This window comes from Cupressus sempervirens, chromosome 3, assembly GCF_028749045.1.
Source record: "Cupressus sempervirens isolate cs-2001-9-10 chromosome 3, ASM2874904v1, whole genome shotgun sequence".
NCBI lineage: Eukaryota > Viridiplantae > Streptophyta > Pinopsida > Cupressales > Cupressaceae > Cupressus > Cupressus sempervirens.
The window spans coordinates 341,647,779-341,664,415 of NC_143120.1; positions in this window are offsets into that span (position 1 = coordinate 341,647,779).

Genomic DNA, 16,637 nt, shown 5'->3' on the forward strand with positions numbered 1-16,637 from the left:
TTGAATAATGCTCTCCTTACTAAAGTCAAATGGAAACTGGCAAAGGAAGAGGTGCATTGGCATGGAATTCTCAAAGTTAAATATATGGGGAATATGAAGTAAATCTATGGGAAATGGGAGAATGACCTACCAATGGGGTCTAGGATCTGGATTAATATCATCAAAAATAGAAGTCTTGGGGATGGAGTGAGTTAGTTGGTGGGTGAGGGTAGTCAAGTGAGATTCTAGGAGGGTTCTTGGTTGATTGGTAAACTACTTTCTCGATCAAAGTTTGGGACCCTAAGGGACTATATCCAATAGATGATAGGAAATAAGGTGATGGACTATATTGGAATTGGTAGGAGGTGGAGAAAGATTCAATTGCCTCTAGGTTATCTAGATGGGGGGGAGACTGGTGGAGGATTTGGAGGTGTTTCTCAAAGGATACAGAATACCATGGGTGGCTCAATAGGATACCTTCATTTGGAAGGCTACTTTGTCTGGGGAATTCTCTATTAGTTCAGCTTATAGGATAATATTTGAGAAGGATATGGAGCCTAAATGTTGGCAAAAGATCTAGCTCAATCATTTGATCCTAAAAGTCAACTTCTTCTAGTGGATCACTATGCATGGAAAGATCCTAATGATTGACAACCTTAGAAAAAGGGGCTTCCAAATTCCTAATAGATGTTATCTATGTAAAGAGGAGGAAAGTAATCCACACCTCTTCCTAGATTGTAGCTTTTCAAAAAATATTTGGGGAAGGTTACTCCAAGAGTTGGAGATGGAGTGGATCTTCAATAAGGGAATTGAGAAATTTGTTGAGAATTAGCAAGCCCATTCAATCACCCCCTTCTAGCCCAAATCTGGAATGTGATCCCCCCCATGTCTACTGGGGCATTTGGAAGTAGAGAAATAATAGCATCTTTTGAAATGAAGAAAGAAGTGAGGAGATTGTTACTAGATTGATTGTCAAGTTGATTTTTGATAACATGCATACTTGCAAGTGGCAAAGGTTGTGATCTATCCCTACCTTGGGTGAATAGAGGATCATTAGGAGATGGAAGCTTGATGTAGGATTCTTGGCGATTGATAATTCAAAGTAGTTAGTCAAAGTAAGGATGAGATGGATACCTCCAAAGGATAGCTAGGTTAAACTTAGGATGGTGTAGCAAGAAGGGAAAGGTCAACTGGGGGGTAATGGTAAGGGATATCAATGGTATAATGTTGTTGGCTTATGCAGGTAATTTAGGAAAGGCTTCCAATAACATTGTGGAGGCCATGGCACTCCTTTGGGGCTTGAAGCTGGCAATCAGGGTGAGCTAGGAGAATGTGATGATTGAAGGAGACTCGAAGGTTATCATAGATATAGTGAAGGGAAATATGAAAGTGGGTTGGGTGATCAAAAGGGTGATTGAAGAAGTTTGGCATTTATTAGTGATCCTAAAGATTATGATCTGCAACATATTTACTAGGAGGGGAATGTGATCATAGATGTGATGGGTCTGAGAATGCATGGGTTATGTTGTTGGGGAGAGAATGGGGTGTTACCAAATTGGGTAATACCTTTGATGAATAAAGACAAAAAATTATGATTGGGTCTACATTGAATGGTTTTTTTGATAAGGGTGACAACATAGTACTGATACAACTAATGGGACTGAGTCACCATAGATAGATGGAAAGAAGTTATGAAAGTGGTACTCCCAATTATAAAGATGTGAGGTTCAAGAGGGAAATAAAATCAAAGTACAATTTGGGTGTATTTTTTATTATTTTCCTTATTATAAGATCGTGCTAGACACTGAGTAATAATTCAAATTTCAAATGGCATCGTTATTATGATGAACATGAGACATAGTGGAAAAGGGGTAGTGGTTGTTGGCACCTGCTAACTAGATTGAGAAAAGACTCGAGTATTCATGACATTAAAGGCATTTATGGAATTTATTTTGTATAACTTCTTTTTTTTCATAATGTCTATAATTTTAGAATTCAACCCTGGTCTAAAATTTGAATAGTGTGAGTAGTGTTGTGAAGATGGGGGGTAACCTTCTATATATTGAACTGTCAAAGATTCAGGACAGTTCTCGGAAACCCCTTACCTGGTACATGTTAAAGGAGGGTGGTCTGGTTCTATTCATGGAGGTGATGAATGGGTATGACTAGAGTTGTTCACTTCAATTCATGAATTCCTAAGAGGACAAAAGGATGATGGTGAATGGCATCTTGTTCTAGGTGTCTGAAGAAGTTATTAATTTGGCAATGGGTCTTTTGTTGAAAGGGTTGCAAATGAGGATAGTTTGTGTTACTTCTTCCAGGAAGGTGAGGAACTCATTCACCATCATGGTAGGTTTCTAAAGGAAAATCTTGTAGAGCCATGGAATGGGGTATGTCTGGTGCTAATGAAGTATCTAACTCTTGAAGAGAGGTACAGTGTTTGCTATTACTATCATTTTCCCCTCCTAAACCATTCTAGGCATCATGATAGCCTATCCATTCCTTTCTTTATGTTGCATGAATTGGTCGATATTGTTGCAAATGTGAGGGAAAAAATAAAAAAGGGGCCAATCACACTATCCTTTGCTAGGGGTTAATGTTTCACCTATACCATCTTCACTTGACCCTTTTACCTCCTATAATTGTGGAGGTTGGTATCCCTACTATCCATAACCCCCATCCCCTTCAAGTCCCTCTAAGAATTACTAGACCTAGGGCCACCACTCCCCAACCCTCACCTAGTAGGTCCCCTAAGGGGAGAAAGAAGACCCCAACTAGTAAAAAGGTGAATTTGGAGAAAGGGAGAGAGAAGGAACTTGTGGAATCAAAGGAGGAAGTCGGGGAGGGTAGTCTGGAGATTGGCAAAAATGAATGCAAAATGGAAAATGAGAATAATTGCCTCTCAGGAAGAGGATGAGTTGGGCTCAAAGGATATGGACCCCACAAAGAAGTGGATGAAACAAAAGATGTTAAATTACAGTGGGGGAAAGGATGATGATAGAGATGGGGAGGTGGAGGTATTAGATTCATCTGCAATGGGCTTTAGAGGGGAGGATAAGGAGGATAAGGAGGTGACCCACATCTCTAAGTCTCTCACAATGAATAGGGTGTTCCTCACATAGGATCAATTCCTTGAGATAGTAGATAAGGCCCCCTCTCCTACAATGGTGTCCTCCCCAAGTAGGGTGACTCTCATTGGTAAAGTTGTTTCTGACTCTTCAATTTTGATAGCGTGGGTAGGGAGATGGATAGGTTAGGAGGAAAACTAGAGGAAATAGTGGAAGCCCTAAATTTGAGGGTTAAAGAGTTGAGAGACAAAGTACAAGTTCTAGGGGATAGGTTCAACCTGCTGACTAAGTTCACTATCAAGGTGACTCATGCGGCAGCCACTACCCTGCATCTACTGAAGGATAGCTAGGAGGAGGACCTAATCTAGGAGGACACCAAGTTGTTGTTTGTGTTCCTAGCCAAAGATTCAGTGAGCATCCTCCTCAAAGGAAAAAATAAGGGAAAGCCTAGTTAGTGTCTTGTTTCCTTATGGTTTTGTGTTCTTAGTTTTGCTAGTATTTGGACTTGGTCAGGTTTAAGGCTATGATGCCTTTGTTTAAAAAACTCTTTACTTTTAGCAGTTTGGTTACAGGTTATCTTACATGGATGTCTATTAGTTTCTTTACTTATTTGTATGTTGTTACTCTATTGTTGGTTCTTCTTTTTGGAGTGTTAATGTAGGTTAGGTGGTGTTCCTTTCTGTGGTTGGTAATATGTTGGTAGTCTACTAGTTTGTTTTGTAAGGGCCAAACCCCTAGTTTTGGTTGCTTAATATTTCAAAAACAAATATATGGTTTTTGGCATTAGGTGATTAGATGAACAATTTCTTTTAATTTCCAACACTACCTTTTTATTTTAAAGAGATGATAGTTCAATAGATGCATCTCAACCAATACATACTTTAATAGACACAGCCCAACTAATGGATTGTAGTTATTTTTGTTTTAAAAATTGGTATGATTGATATTTGAATACTATATTTTTGTAGCAATAAATTTAATAGGATATGCACCAAACACTAACTTGAGGGATGAATGTTTGAATTTAGTCTTATCACATGAAAAGATTTGATACTTTTGAATATAGAGAGTTTGATGTGATAATAAAACAAAAATAGAAATGTATGATATGTTTATGGTTATATCAAATATGGATTAGAGTAGTTACATGTTCTGATTCAATAAATTTGATAGAAGAGTTGACCTAGAAATGTGAAATAATATAATGTTCAGTCCTTTAAGTATGAGAATGTATTACAGTTTTATCTAATAAGAGAGGTTTTTGATATATTCAAGGTCATTTATGTATTGATAGAATTACAAATGTTATCACTAGCATGTTGATTTCTTTATGAATATGTCATTAATATAATTACCATGTTCTCTATTCCTTATTATCTTTCTTATGAGATGATCTAATTATGAGACTGTGTCTAATTTTAATTGGGCATTCATGCCTTTTATTTACCTTTCTAGTATTGGAATAATAGCACCCTCTTTCATCATGATAAGGGTATTGAATAATGGGTATAAAATACTAATACTACTATGTCTATCTCCCACTAAATACCTTAGTTCTCCTCTCTTCATGCATCTTTTGCATAGGAGAGGTGATCTACCATATTTAACAGTCTTTTTCTTGAACATCCTTTGAAAACTGAGATATAAGTTTATCTGATTTGAGAGCCATGTTATCACTATTAATCAATTTATCATTTTAATGGTGTATTTTAATCTTTAATATTGACAGAGTTAGATGCTTGATGAATTCTACTAACAAATCCAAATCAATGTTCCTCCCCACTAAGTTTGTATAGACAATAGCTCCCTTTCATTGCTCTAGTGAATCATTGTGGTATGATTTTTTTTAGTCAAAATTAGTTGGGTGCCTATATGTGTGTGTGCGCGCATATATATGTATATATACATACATATATGTATGTATGCATATATATATATACATATATATATGTATGTATATATATGTATATATATGTATATGTATATATATACATATATATACATACATACATATATGTATGTATGTATATATGTATATATACATACATATATATATATGTATGATATATGTATATATATACATATACATATATCATACATATATATATATGTATGTATATATACATATATACATACATACATATATGTATGTATGTATATATGTATATATACATACATACATATATATATATGTATGATATATGTATATATATACATATATATACATACATACATATATGTATGTATGTATATATACATATATACATACATACATATATATGTATATATATATATATATACATATATATATACATACATATATGTGTATGTATGTATGTATATATTTATGTATATATGTATGTGTATATGTATGTGTATATATATGTATGTATGTATATATGTGTATATATGTATGTATGTATGTATGATATATATGTATGTATATATATTACATATGTATGTATATATGTATATATATCTATGTGTATATATGCATATACACATAGGTATATATACATATATGTGTATATATGTAACATATATGTATATATACCTATGTATATATATGCATATACACATAAGTATATATACATATATGTGTATATATATGTATACATATATGTGTATATATATGTATACATATATGTGTATATATATGTATACATATATATATGCATATATACATATATGTATATATACTTTATATATATACATATATGTATATATACTTTATATATATACATATGTATATATGTGTGTGTATAATATATATATATATATATGTGTATATATGTTATATATAATATATGTACATGTGTATATGTTATATATATGTATATATAATATATATGCATATGTATATATGTATATATATACATATATATATGTACATATATAGGTATATATCCATATATATATTATATATGTATACTTATATATATTATATATGTATATATATATATATATGCATATATACATATATACACATATGTATATATACTTTATATATATACATATGTATATATGTGTGTATATATAAGATATATATATATATATATATGCATATATATGTTATATATATGTATATATATATATGTATGTATGTATGTATGTATGTATGTATGTATGTATGTATGTAATATATATGCATATGTATATATGTATATGTACATATATGTGTGTGTATGTGTATGTATGTATGTATATATAGATATATTAGATGCATATGCATACATACATACATGTGTGTGTTTGTCTTTGTGTGTGTGTGTGTGTGTGTGTGTGTGTGTGTGTGTGTGTGTGTGTGAGTGAGAGAGAGAGAGAGAGAGCGCTTTAATGTTCAAAATTTGTAGAGGGAATTATTAAGTGATACCATTGTTGGGCTCATATCTGATACTCTTTTACTTGCACACACTTATTTTGTTTTTATAATTATTATTGGGAAAATGAAATTTTTGTAGGATCCATGTAATTTGTAAAAGCCTCAAGAATTTGTATAACTAAGATTAACTAGTGTATCTAACATGCACTCAAGAGGTAGGAATGCAACAACTTTTTTATATTTTAAATTTTTAGAGGTGTTTTGTTTAACGTTTGCATGCCACAATGGGCCAATATAGTCTATTCTATTTTATTGTTAAATTAAATATAGTTTATTAGATGATGTGGATACTCATGCAATCACTCAGTGTTTAAGGGAGGTAAGATGTCTTATAAGAGTATTGAGCACTGATTCTTCAAAAACTAATGATGATCTTTTTATCATGGCTTGCCAATGGGACATCAAAGTTATCTTCTCAAGATCTTGCTCAATTGATTTTTCTTCCACTATCACACACACATACAAGGTATTTGTGAGGAAGCAAGTCAGGGACTATTGAAATCTCAATCCATATGCATGGACAATAGGCAGAGTTGAAAAAGTGTAATTTCTAGCACATGTATGCATATTGTTTTACAAATGTCCATAGGTTTTTTAAGCCCAAATGGTATGAATTCTTTGGTGGTATTCTAATAGGGGATATCTTAGTTGGTTTGATTCAAAGTATTCTAGTGTTTTAGTTATTTTGATTTCTTGGCTTGTTAATGGTGTTCCTTTGCCTATAGGGGTCAAAATTCCAATGTCTGACATAGTTTATAACCTAAAAATTTTACAGACCTCTAACATACATGTATACCCATGTTGGAAATTATGTTTTTTTAGCTCTATCTATTGTCTATACATATGGATTAAGGTTTTGTTGTCCCCAACTTGCTTCCTCAAAAGCACCATGTCTACAGCCATCAAAATTATAACAACTACCAGCATGTATTCTAATGAGGAGGTTGTAATCATAATTGCATCCCCACTAGGCAACCATCAGAATTCCTACATCATTCCAAAAGAGATTGATGAAGATGTTGTTCTTGTGACATCGTCCTTGTGTTACCCTCATTAGTATCATTACCATGAAGTTTATTAAATGTTATTGTCATTGATTGGCAACCGGTCAAGTGTTGATATGTGGTGACTAATCAAGGAAGTACTATACATTTTTTTATAATTACTTTAGTTGACTCGTCAAGGATTTTTGAATTGACTCATCAACCATTTCTCAAGGTTGAATTCTAAAGTATTTTTAGGTTAACTTATTAAGACAAAATAGTCTAGCCCTAATTTTATTTGTATAAAATGGCTTAGGGTTAGGGGTTTCATGGTGTATGGTGAGATTGTAGCTTATTGTGGTGGTGTTGAGTTGTAAAGGATTACTGATTATAATCCGTTTGTAATTATTAGATAATATGACTATTGGACTCATTATTTGGTGGATGTAGTCCATAGATTAGGTGAACCACGTTAAATCCTTGTGCCTTATGTTGCCTTTTTTGTGCTTTATTTTCTAATATTGGTTATATTTTCATGTAATTGTTCTTTATGTCTCTTTAAATCCTAAAATCAATAGAGAAGAAGATGTTACAAGGTAACATTGCCACCAATATAAAAATGAACTAGTATGCATAGACATATGTATGTTAATGCAGTCTAAGCCACCACCAATAGATAGGCATGAAGGATAGTTGCTCATCGATCAAATGTGGAGTGAGTCACCCTGAATGTGACAAGCCACGAGGTCATTCAAAGTTGACATGACAAGAGAAAAGATAGAAATGGTAGAAGGAAATAAAGAAAAAGGCTACACATAGGCTCACAAATGGATTTGCAGGGCTACCAATCTAGACCCTAGGTATAGGGGTCATTTATTTTCTATGAACAACTCAGACATACAATTCAAATTTGAAATCAAGCGGTATTTTTTTTGTAGGTAATTATGCCTAACATTGTAGAGTGCATCAAGGTGCTTGGACTTCATTTTTTGAAGTAGTTGGAAGTTAGTTGATTGCTCAAGGAATAAGAGGTTTGAGTTGTTGTTTGAAGTGAAAGCTAGCTAAGAATATTGTTGCAGGAGGAAGTGCTATAGTAGACATTTTATTCTGAACAATAGAGATATAGGTGAGACTAAAGAGATCACAAGGAAAGTAGAAGAAATAGGAAGATTAGACCATCTTCAAGGAAACACTATAGAGATCTATAAGGAAAGACAGTGCTAGCTTTAGATCACACTTAGATTTCTTTCTCACCAATGCATCTATTTGTAGCTCTTAATAGGGCAAGATGCAACAATAACCTTTTGTAAATCCTCTAACAAGGGATCTCTCATAAATAGATTTACAAATCCTCTAACTAGGTAGTTTTTATACATGCTCTTGTGACCCTAGTAGGTTATATAAATTCCTAATAGGATGTGTTCTCAGAAGAAACAACTATAGCTCTTAATTGGGAAACCCTTTACATGCATCATAAGGGCTAGTAGGTATATTATTTCTACCATGGTTTTCATCCTCTTGTGTAGGGTTTCCATGTACAAGAAGACATTGGCTTATGGCTACTTGAGGAGTTGACAAAAATACTTTATGAAAAGTGGAGAATAGGTATACAAAATTTTGGGATGATGGTGTATCAATACTTGTCCAAAATAAAGCCAAATATGGTAGAAACACACAAAAGAATGTTTGTAGATGTATACCAAAGTAGATTTAGTATGTATAAGAATATGATTGATATATTAATGGGTCATGTCCTTGAAGATGAAGTAAGCGTATCTAAATATTGGCCTAATGAAACTCATGAAATAGATGAGTACATCAAGAAAAAATAACCACAACGAAGAACCAAGGAACCATCAGGTTTTGGAAGCAAGGAAGCAAATAAAGAAAAATTAGGAAGGACATACCAATAAAGTGTAACACTAGAGATAGGCATGAGTAAATAGGAAAAAGGGAAGAAACTCCTAGTCCTCAAAGGGAGATTGAGAAACAAAAGCAAAGCATGTAGAGGGCATAAAAAGATACTTAGGAGAACCCTACAAGACCTCAATTGCAAGAGAGCATTCTTGAAACTCAAACTAATGACATTTAATAACTAGACCATACCCCATCCATACAAGCCACTAGAGATAGAGTCAAGTTGCCAGTGGGCACGATTTAAAAAATAATAATGAGGCCATTAGCATCACACCTATATTATTTACATCATCACTGAGAAAGGAGATGACAATGAGAAAATACCTGAGATTATATAGGTACCAAAAGGAGAATCCCAAGAATAAAAGTCTCCATAGAGGGAACAAGTACAATAGAAGATTCTAGAGAAATATAAATTAAAAGCCCAACCTAAAGAGGAAGAGACAATGACATTAAGGCCAATATCTTCAAGATCCAAAGTGTCAAAAAGTAAGACACTTGGACAAGTAAAAGAAGTGATAGGAGCATGTCTAGAACTAAGGAAAGAGAAAAAGAAAATAAGAGAAGATGAACAAGCATATATATGACTACTTCATCATCATCGCTATCTTTAATCTTCAAAGATGAAAGAGAATTCTTTGAGAATGATGCAAATACAAAAGAGGAAAAAAGACACTAGATAGCATCATTGTTGAGAAGAAACCAATTATAAAAGACTTGGATCTAGATGAACTCAATGAGCATCAATAAATCCTCAAGAGGTGCAAGAAGCTCAATATAGTAAGCAAACAGTAGCAAAGGGAAATAACACTGGTAGTCACTAGAGACATCATTACATAACTATCTTGTGATACAACATATGATCCAGATAAATATCTAATTAGTTAACTTTTTGTATTAGTTAACAATATCGAGGAAGAACTAGGAATTATTGAGAATCTAGTTGAGAAGAAATTGGAAACTACATGATGGAGAAATTGTTGAACCTGGTAGAGCTTAGGAAGGCCAAATTATAGGATGTAAAGGATAAAATGGTTGAGATATTAAGGGCCACAACACTAATTCTATAGAAGGCATCTGATCCAAGTGTTGGAAACTAAAATTGGAACAATTGTTATGTTGTCATTGATGTCAAACCTTACTGGTGAGACATTTACTAACAGTGTAGAGTTATATATTTGTTGGTTGATGAAGAGGATTTTTAAAGAGAGATAACTAGATGAACTAGAGAAGTTTTGATTAGGTAAAAATATGTTTGAAGGGGACCCTAAACCCCAAACAAAAGTAACAAAGATAGGAACTAGTGTTATAGGGACCAGTAACCCAAAGTTTCAAAATAAAATTTGAAGGTTGATTATACAAGGACCAGCAACCAAGTCTAGTTGGTTTTACATAGACTAGCAACCAAAATAATTCAACTTAACTAGCAAGGGCCAAAAGGCTAGAAATAAACAAAAAGTTAAACCAAATCTTTAATAGCTCCACTAATAGAAGAACCTAACAAAGTGACGTCTTTGAGAGAATCATGAATTCTCTTCACAGGGATCTAGAAGTCAACTTTCTTGGTACTTTGTCTAGTGCACCTGCTCAGACCACCATCTAGCATCAGAACATGACTAGTTGAAGTTGCTTCATCCAGAGAGGCTTTCCCTATTGATGTAATAGCAACCAGGATAGACAAAGTAACACCTTGCATTCTCATTTCATTGTCCTTTGTCAACTTCTTGAGGGAGGATTCATACTCTTAAACTTTAGTTGGTATCTTCCCAATTAGAGCTTCCAACTCTGTCCACTTCTTGCATTCCTCAACCAACTTTGCCTGTAAACTTAGGGTCTTTTCTTGCAAGGAAGAAATAGAGATGTGGAGTTTTTTTATTTTATTATACAACCAATTGTCCAACTCCATCTCAATATTAGCTTTGTTTTTGGCTTTGTTCAGAAATTTCAAGATATTGTCTTCATCTTTTGGATGTTGGGTCTCCTCAAAGACCTCAATCAGTTGAGGCTTTTCCTTGAGTTATTGGGTGTGGGCAGTGGGTTTCTAGGATTAGTACCATCATGGTTGCTAATGGCCAGAGGAGTATCAATAGACATAGGATCAGGGGTAACGGTAGCAATAACAGGGGTCATTGTAGTCTCCATTTCTTGAGCATGGGAGGACAAGTTGATGACCTTATCAATGACTTTAGTGTTGGTGTCCTTCAAATCATTCATACCCTTCATTTTCACTAGAGTTTCCCTATCCTCATTGATGGTAGCCTCTTTGGTCTTCACGCTAGAGAAAATCTTTTTGATTCTTTTATGTTTTGAGGGAACAATGCCCTTACCCTTATAAGAGGAGTGCTTACCATGCTTGTTAACAGTGCTTGGGGAAGAAAGTGGAGAATCAAGAGCTGAGGTATCATCTTGACTTAAAGTGGCATCCTTGTTCTTAGAGGAGCACCCATCACTCATGGTCTGGGCAGTGCCTTCATCTAAGGGAGCTTCAGTCTCCTCCATATCTTCTAAGTTGTGCTTAGAATCTGTTTCTATAGCTAGGGCATGTTGACAGCTACTTTTATTTTTTAGTAAAGAATCATCAATAGTTTCCTTTTTGCTTGGAGATCCTTCCATTTCCCTCTTTCGTTTGTAACTAGAAATAGAAATAGAATGAGTAGGGGTGTTATCATGATGAAACTCAGTGATAAGCAGGATGAGACCCTCATGGATAATAGGTCTAGATTCCTTTTTCTTGTGGGCTTTAAGTCCATAAATGAGATAATTCACCAAGTAGAAAGGGAATGAAATTCTTTTCTTGTAGCAAAAATGGTTTAAAAAAACAAAGCTATAGAGATGAACTCTAGAAACCCTACCATCTAGAATGAAATAAATCCACACACAAGTGAGAACCTCTTAGAAAAAATCATTAATTTGAGCAAGGTCATAAAAATTACCAACCTTAACCAGTTTAGCATCTTCGTGATCATTTTTGGGAAAATTTTTTATTGCCTCTTTGGAAGCTTTTTTTTTCTTTAAAGAATTCATTCCTTCATTCGACAGCCTAGTAACTTCAGCAATAAACTCAACGTTAATGGTGAACTACCTACTATAAAGGATAACCTTATCTCCATCCCAAGCTTTGTAGAAGCTTTCTGTCACATGAGGTTTGTAACCATGAAGTTTCTCAATGAAATTGGTCACCTTTCCTTTCTTGAGTTGATGCCATACTTTCTTCTTCATTTTCTAGTAGTGGGACTTCTCAAGTTCCAATTTTTTTGCTTCCCCACCCATATTCACAAAGAGAGTTTCTTGTAGAATGTTGAGATTGAAGAAATTTAAAGAGAAGTGCCAAGAAAAGATCTGCATATTACTTCTTGAAAGCCCAAAAAATACCCATAATCCATGTGAGGTACTGATGTACATGCAAGCATGGAAACCTTTCCATTTAAAATAATAAATGGAAGCATTAATGATTTGATAAGTGGAGGTCATGAGCATATCAAATATTGATTTTCCTTCTCAAGATATGTTTCTCTCATAATTCCCTTTTGTAATTAATAAGTCATCCATGCTTAGCTAGTCAATCCACATGACAATATCATTACTTTGAATTGCCAAGTTGGTCATCCAATCTGCTAGCATGTTCATCTCATGGTAGTTATGAAAAATGAACACATTATGAAAAAAGTTGAGGTTTTCTTTACTTTCACTAAGGAAGTTAGAAATATTCCAAGCAGGGTCCTACTTATTATTTAGGATATTGACAATATTCCTAGAGTCACCTTCTAGCCAAAGGTTCCTGCATCTAGTATCCTTAGCCAACTTAAGCATGTAATGGGCCCCTTCCATCTCAACTTTATGACTTGAAGTTAAACCAAGGGGAATAGCCTGAGCCCTTACAATATTGTAGTTACAATCCCTTATGACTCCCCTATAGCCAGCCTTGCCAGGGTTCCCTTTGGAGGCCCTATCAAAATTAGCCTTAATCTAACCATTGGGAGGAGATAACTAGATGGCATTTTCCCTCAAATGTCCTTTTAACTATGCAATTTTGACTAGGATGCTCCATGTTGAGATTAGTTGAGGGACCAAAATGAGATATAAAATTCTCCTTTAAGTTTCTGATAATCTTTTTACCTGTGACCTAGGATGGGGTGCTAGTATCTCTAAAGATTTTGTCATTCCTTGCTTTCCATAAGCCCCAACATATGTGGGGGAAAGAGTACTGCCAGAGGGTGCTAACATGTTCACCTCTAAATGGACTACATTGTCAACAAGATTCTCCTAAAAGGTCCATTGAATTTCCCATAAATTTAAGTGTTGCTTCCAAATATCCCTAGCATAACAACAATGAAGAAAAATATGGTTGACATATTCCATATCCTTCTTGCAAAGACAACACCAATTGGTAATGATCATCCCTCTTTTTTGAATATTGTCAATCATGAGGATTTTATTCTGTAGAGTAATCCAGAATAAAATCTCAACCTTTGTAGTTAAACCTTTGGTCTAGGTTTTAACCCATGGGAGATCAATTCCTTTTACAAAAAAAAGGAAGGAAACTTTGAAGTTACCACTTGCATGTAGAGCCTAGATGACCTTATCTTGGGAATTGGGATCGATACAGGTGGAGAAAAGAGAATTTTGGATTTGATGAATATTGATACCCAGAGCATTCAGGTCCACCCATCTATTATTATCCCAATAATCAAAAACTTTGTCCCTGAAGTTGGCTTTGCAGTAATAAATGATAAGAATATTATTGTAAAACACGTTTACGGGAGAATCCAATAACCAACTATCCTCCCAAAAACAAATAGCTTTACCATCACCTAGCTTCCATTTACAACCTTTGCTCAAGATATTCTTCAAAACATGGACAACTTTCCAAATGGAAGAAACATTCTCTAAATGATCAGCAAATAGGAAACTATTCAGTGTGGGAGAGTGTTGAAGATATTTACTCTTCCAGATTTTACTCCAGTCCTTATCTTTATTGATAGCTCTCCAACCTTGTTTAGCCAGGAGGGCTTTGTTCATATCTCTAATAGGTCTAATGCCTAGACCTCCAAGATTCTTGGGTTTGCAAATAGAGTCCCAAGCGATGAGAGGAAGTCTTTTTTTGTTCTCAGTCCTAGACCATAAGAAGTTTCTTTGAATTCTCTCCATAGTATTAGCATACTTAATCGACATTTTGAATAGACTAAGAGCATAGATGGAGATACTTTGGAGGCAAGATTTGGGAAGAACAATTTGTCCAGCTTGATTCAACAAAGTACCCTATTAGCCTACAATTTTTTTGTTGTGTTTGTTAATGAGCATTTCCCAGAAAGAGTCAGGTGGTTTGGAACAAAGGGGGAGGCTTGGGTATAATCCAAGGAGGGCTGCAATACCATATCTCAAAATCCTAGAGATTTTGTTCTGTCTCTCTAGGGTAGTATTAACAAAGAAGAGAGAACTCTTCTCCCAATTGATAAGTTGACCAGATGCTTGAATGTAGAGATTTAAGGCATTCTTATAACTCCTAGATTCCGTCACCATGGCAAGCCCCATCAAAATTTTGTCATCCACAAACTATTCATCAAAGCTAGTATTGGAGATAGAAGAGGGACAAATGTCATGGATACTACCTTGAACATTAAGATGCTTAATGTATCTTTCCAAACACTCTGCCATAATAATAAATAAGATAGGGGAAATGGGATCCCCCTGCCTAAGTCCTCTTGATGGAGAAAGAAGTTAGAAGAAGAGCCATTGACCAAGACAACTAAGGAAGCCATTGAAACAAGTTGAGAAATGAGTTGGGTGCATCTATTACCAAAACTAAAGGGCTTTAAGATCTTGAATAATAAACTCCAGTCCACACAATCATAAGCCTTAGAGAGATCTAACTTCATAAGAAACCCTTGGTTAAGAGAAGAAACCATAGAATGAATGTTTTCATGTGCAATAATTACTTAATCTAGAATTTGTCAGCCCAGGACAAAGCCACTCTGTTCAAGGGATAAGATGTCTGGTAGAATAGCAAGGATTGTTAGGGTAAAGACCTTGGAAATGATTTTGTAAATAGAGTTACAAACATTGATAGGTTGGAAAGCATCCAGGGAGTTAGCCCCACCTTCATAATAATGAGAGCGAGAAAGGTAGAATTAAGCTCTTTTAAGAGGCATCTAGCTCCAATGAATTCCTTAACAACATCACACACATCTTTACCAACAATATCCTATTTCTTTTGGAAAAAAAATAGGGAAACCATCAGGGTCTGATGCTTTGTCACCTTCAAAGGAGAAGACAACTTTATGTATTTCAAAACTAGATGGGATTGCAACTAAAATAGAATTCTAATGGTCAAAAATGATGGAAGTGTATGTGTAAAAACCTAACCTATTAGGAGCATGTGTAAACAATAAAATGTTAATAGCATGTGCATAAAACCATATCAAAATCAAGAAACTACTAACTAATATTGTGTTTTAATACTAATGCAACCAATAAGAAAGAGTCCCCACACAACCTCAAAGCAGCTCAACAAGGGCACCCATAAGAGACCTTGCCGGTGTGCTAAAATGTGAGGAATGTACATGTGCTCACCCAAACACAACTATGAATGAATCCTTTGATGATGAAAGTATGTGAATAAGATATGAATCTAAACTAGATGAGTGAGGAATGCTTCAAGAGGAGGCTATGGAAGAAGCCACTCTTAAAACATTCTAGGAAATGGAGATGGATGTAAGAAAGTAAACTAGATTATGAATGCAAATGACATAAAATCTAGCAACTACCAAAGGTTAGTAACAATGCATAAGAACACTAAAATCTCTAGAAAGCTCTACCTCTAAACTATTATGATAACAATGCAAATGAGGGAGATGTAAAATGATTGAGACAAGGGCTCTATTTATAGGTTTGAGAGAGGCCTTGGGGAGGTGGCATCTATGTGGCATCCACGTAGGTACCACAAGGGAGACACATGGACTAAGGCGACAAGCCATGCAAAGGTCAACATAAGCCTTTTGAATGAAAGTGATGGCTTAAGGTTTGCTCACACCTATGTGAGAAACCTTGGAGAAAGGAAAGGGGGACAAGTGTGTAAGAGGTGTAAGAGATGTAAATAAAATAATGAAGTGGAAGCTTTATTGGATCATGAGCTTCTTATACATGTGTGAGCAAACATTTAAGAGCTAAAAGGTGTTTAGAAAAGTGTTTAAGAGAAATAAGTGGGATTAACTAATGGATAGGCTTAGAAGGATGAGAGTGATGGGTGTAGAGTATTTTTTTAGGATGAGATTATGATTAAATTAAATAAGATTTAACTTAATCACAAGA